The sequence below is a fragment of the Haliotis rubra genome, unplaced genomic scaffold, assembly GCF_003918875.1.
Source record: "Haliotis rubra isolate DU_JTF1 unplaced genomic scaffold, ASM391887v1 Scf2318, whole genome shotgun sequence".
NCBI classification, from domain to species: domain Eukaryota; kingdom Metazoa; phylum Mollusca; class Gastropoda; order Lepetellida; family Haliotidae; genus Haliotis; species Haliotis rubra.
The window spans coordinates 1-5,175 of record NW_025766357.1 but is presented as its reverse complement, the minus strand read 5'-3'; the positions used below and the strand labels follow the sequence as shown (position 1 = coordinate 5,175).

The 5,175-nt window shown below is 39.2% G+C and overlaps 1 long non-coding RNA gene across 1 annotated transcript; it reads right to left on the bottom strand.

The window, feature by feature from the left end:
• Window positions 1–856: 856 nt before the first annotated feature.
• LOC124278130 lies at window positions 857–2,683 on the bottom strand. The gene is made up of 2 exons (XR_006898995.1): window positions 2,492–2,683; window positions 857–1,784 (listed from the first exon to the last, which is right to left on the bottom strand). It is a non-coding gene; the product is annotated as an uncharacterized LOC124278130 (long non-coding RNA).
• Window positions 2,684–5,175: the final 2,492 nt, after the last annotated feature.

Here is a 5,175-nt window from a genome sequence, read left to right as displayed (position 1 = left end):
TGGTTGTCACCCCCTCCCAACCCCAACCCCACACACATCTCACAACCCCTCTCCAATTCAACCTCTCGTTTGATTTATATGTTTGTTTTTCAATTGAAAATAGACCATGTAAATAATTTTATATCTGCACGAACCTGTAATAAAAAACTGCGCTCAGCCAGCACTCCAAGATATGTGGATGTATTTCTAAAACACATTTTTGTATGCTACTTATAACATTAATAGTATAAATGTTTGCTCAAATACATAATAGCTGACGGACATCTTTATACACATCTAGTCTTTGATAATCAATAAATCTGCTTGTGGTGGAATATATTAGCAACATTTCAAACATGTCATGGAATTGCAGTCTCATTTTATATCTCAATCTGCATTGAAACAAAACAAGGTTTACGTAGAATTTCCCGTCATCGCTTACGTTTCATTGACAGCTGCAGGAATGGATGATCCACAAATAGTTAATGCTAAAACCTGGTGACAGTTCTTTCAATTTTATATTACACTGAAACACAACTAGTTATACTTTACTTAGCTCTCAGTCTTTATGTATCAAACCAAAAGTGTAAAACTGAAACTATTTGCTTACATGACACAACAAGAGAGTGACCAGAGACAGATGGACATGTGGTGTACAACGTTACTTCAAAAATCAAATGTTACTTCTGAACTCAGTCCATTTCTGAGACTGTACAAATTCAAGCAATTCTTTTGACTTTTTGAGAATCCACATGTTATTTAATACGCTTGTCTCAAACACTTTCTGTGAACATTGCGAACATTCCACGATGGTATTGAGGATTATGTATAATCTTTGAGACGGGCAGAAAATAGTAAACGCCGATATCTGAATGAATTTTGTATTATTTATTACATTCACTCTTGTCAATGATCACAAGTAAACGGCCCTATGGCATCATAATCATAATCACAATCTCATATTCACAAAGAGTACCATAGATATGAATAATTATATAAACGGCAAAACAATTTCCATAAAAAACATCTCAACTACAAGTAGAGTCCGTTGCACTATTCCGGCTACTTCAGAAGCATGTGTGTAAATTGAGACAATAGATTTCGTTGATAAGAAACGACCATGACCTGTGCTTGTTATCAGCGTATTTTCATTACCGGACAGTTTTAGCAAATGCCTATGTTTAACTCGAAGGCTGAATGTGACCATCCGTCACCGTAAGGGACCGTTCATAATTTATGGCTAGTGTGTGTGTGCGTGCGTGTCCGTGCGTGCGTGCGTGATGGTTTTAAGGGGGTCGCCCATTTATTCTGGGAAGGTAGTGTGTGGGGGGGTGAGGTCATCAATTTTATACACATATACTAGGGGGGGTCAGCAATTGTGTACATACACGCCCTAACTATAAATTATGAACGGTCCCTATTATGGAGAGCAAGTCCATTATCTCCTCAATATTCTTCACGCGCCATTGAGGTCTCTAAATTATATGCCAAGGGACATCATGACTCACTTTGCTTTTCCAGGAAATCTACATCTGACAGTGCAACTGGACTTTACTGGGCCTACCACGTTTGGGCAAGAAGCCAGAGCTATCCAGATGATAATAACAATGTTTGAAAGTCCGTTTTCTATCAACATCGAATGTTGACATTAGCAGGTACACACAGATCGGTGTGTTTCAGACATGCAGTGTTAAAATCCGAATTCTTCAGTGATGAGATATACTGTTCTTTTACGGCACTGACGTCATCACAAGAATCCGGACTGCCGAGGATGCCACCAGACGCACCGATGGGGTCAGCCTTATCTGCGTATAAATTCATACATTGACGTTTTTACAATATATCAATTCCAATTACAAAAATAGTTCACGTTCACAGATACCGATATACATCATAATATTTATAGCCACATACCAACATCATGATAGAGATACAACCCCGTTGGAATGTAGCTCATACCCGTGAAGGTCCGGGTTAGAATATTGATCTACAGTAACCCATGCTTGTCGTAAGAGGCGACTAACGGGATCGGGTGGTCAGGCTCGCTGACATGGTTGACACATGTCATCGGTTCCCAATTGCGCAGATCGATGCTCATGATGTTGATCACGGGATTGTTTGGTCCAGGTAAAAATTGTAGATGTTCCATATGTCTGAGTAAAATCACCATATTTGGTCTGGTTAAATCCATTTTGGGCTGGTAACATTTTGAAGTTACCAGCCCTGATGTCTGGCTGGGTTTTGGGGCTTATTTCATACACTGCTTTATGGCTCTTTTAGCAATATCATACAGTATTAAAATATCACAACGCGAACAAACAAACTGTTTCTCAAAGTGTAGTGACGTAGAGAATAGAACTGGGTGACTAGCGAACTCTCAGTAAACAAAGCTACCACACATCTTGGTGCAAAATTTCGTACAATGAACGTGCTTCACCACTGTTCAAATACAAATGAAACAAATACTCAAACTCATTAATAATTATATTTTTTCAAAATATAAATGTCTTACCTTCACACTGGATCATTCCTGGGTTTGAAGACCAGGTTCCGCCTGCTCCACATGCATACCATTGGCTGCCATCAATGTCACGTGGTAGGGTTCGGTTCGCCAGGCAGCCAATCAAACAATATTGTCCAAAGTCTGGTCGCCAACCGTTACAGGCCACGTAACCAAATTCGGGGACAGACAGGTTATCGCATGGAAAAGCTGTAAAAGAAAATAGGGAAATTTGAAATTAAGCACACGTCCTCTTAATGAAGATACGTTAAATATAGTATGACCAGAAATTATTCAGAATTTTAGGAATATGTTTAATTGGATTTCTAGTATAAACAACCTTGACCAGCTATTAAGTGATTGGTTTCATTCAAGAGAGACAACTCCGTTAATCATTTTTAATTAGTTTGTGAAGAGTTATCACCCTTTGTTTACTTGCTAGCAGACGACATTTTCAGTGATCCTCAGTATGGATGATTTAGAGAAGAGGAAATTGATTTTAGAGTATTATAACAAGGTCATCAGATCGGCCAAAGTGATTTCAAGTAGAACAGGCATCCCTTTGTCCACTGTTTATCGTGTTTTGAAAAATATTGCAAATAGATATGGCATTGAACACCAATGAGGCGCAGGTAGGCCCAGAAAATTGACTGTCGGTGACAGGAGGCGGCTTGCTATTCTTGTTCCTAAAAACAAACGAAGGAGTTTAGAAAACTTAAGGCTGGATATGATTGATAGAGGAACTGTGGCTGTCTGTAAGGAGACAATTCGAACTGAGCTGCATGCAATGGGTTGGCAGAAAAGTCACCGATCGCGATCATGAAACCTGAACAAAGGAGCGAAGGTTGAACTGGTGCTTACAGCATAGAAATATTAACTGGGACAATGTGATTTTCTCAGATGAAAGTTCTGTGTGGCTGTTTCCTAATACACTGAAATTCTGGACCAAACAAACTGAAAAACCTTTGTATCAGCGCCCAAAGTGCAGTCGAGGACATCGTTCAAAGCATTCACAGGCCTGGTTTCGGACCCAAAATATGACATTATTAGATTGGCCAAACTATAGCCCTGACCTTAATCCAATAGAAATTGTTTGGGGACTTATGAAGGAAAGTGTCAATAAGAAAAATCTGACAAATATTGCTCAAATGAAAGAAGAGGTGGTCCGAGATTGGGACAGCATGGACCACGACTTTCTAACTTCTTTGATCAGTAGTATGCCCCGCCGCATTGAAGCCTGTATTGCTGCCCATGGTGACTTGACAAAATACTAACTGTTCACCTGTCTTTGAATCTGGAGTTATGTTCTGCTAATATTCACATTTAATACGTGAGTAATGAGTGAAAAAAATATAAAAAATTACAATCTTTAAATTCTCAACAATTTCTGGTTGTACTATAGTATATTATGGTTTATGTCTTTAGAACGATATAACAACTGGGTGCATATTGTTGGGTGTATAAAACCGGACATCAGTTGGGTTTCTTTAACGCTGCATTCATCGATATATCGATATATTGATAATGTAAATAATGGTGTCTGGACTAGAAAACATTTTGTTTAAATTTTAAACATCTCGATCCACACATTTGGATTCGATCACGTACAAACGACCAAAGCATGACCACTTTGACCACCGATCCATTTAGTGGCCGTCTTTATGTAGGCTAATTCTGCTAGGGACCTGAATGCTGACAGGAACTCTAACGGGTAAACATGTACCATTTACTAAAAGATTTACCAGAGATTTGCCGAGAAGTTGTTTTATCATGACTAGAACATTCAATGCCTCACTAAAGATTTCAGAAATCGTGGTAGACGTGTGTGCAGGACATTTCCAGATTTGACACATCAGTCAGCAATAGATCCTGTATAGTTTCACATGTGACTAATTCAATATGCATTGTGCTTGCTCATATCAGCAGTTGTCTAGGTTCTGCGTGTGTTTATGATAAGTGTCAAAGGTAAGGCAGGAAACGCTCACCTTTTTACGAACACCCGTATTACCATTGTGGTTGTGGAAAGGGATTTTACTTTTACCTACTGCGGGACCGGGTTAGAATAGGTCTTCAGCAGCCCATGCTTGCCGTAAGATGCGGGCTTGGGTGCAGACTGAGACTCGCTGACTATTTCATCGCTTAAAAAAATTATGCTTATGATGCTGGTCACTGGATTGTCTGGTCCAGAGTCGAATATTTAAAGTCCGCCGTAATTGTTGAGTTTGGCGTTATGCAACAAACAAATCCTACTACTTCTGAATTATAAACCCTATTATCTTCTCAGTACCCAGTTTGTATCACGATGATATTATCAGTTCCAAAACTTGTAACTGTCCATACACAGCTCCCGACATCACATAACCACCCATGAATATATCCCCAAATGGCCTAAATGTACTATAAATGCATATTATAACTGCATCGAGTAACATAAGGTTTGTTGGCGTTTGTCCTACATATTTGTGAGTTTTAACAAATACTTGCAAGAAGTAGCAATGTTAAACGGATCCCAAACAACATAACCTGATTGTAAGAAGAGGATGAATGGATCGGTGGCCAGACTTTGTGGCATGCTGATAGCGTGTCTCTGTTCAGACTGTTCCGACAATATATCACTGTTCAGACAACAGAAATTACAGTCCGACGTCATATGCCTGGATTACTCCTCAATGAATACTTTTTCAGGCTTAACCCTG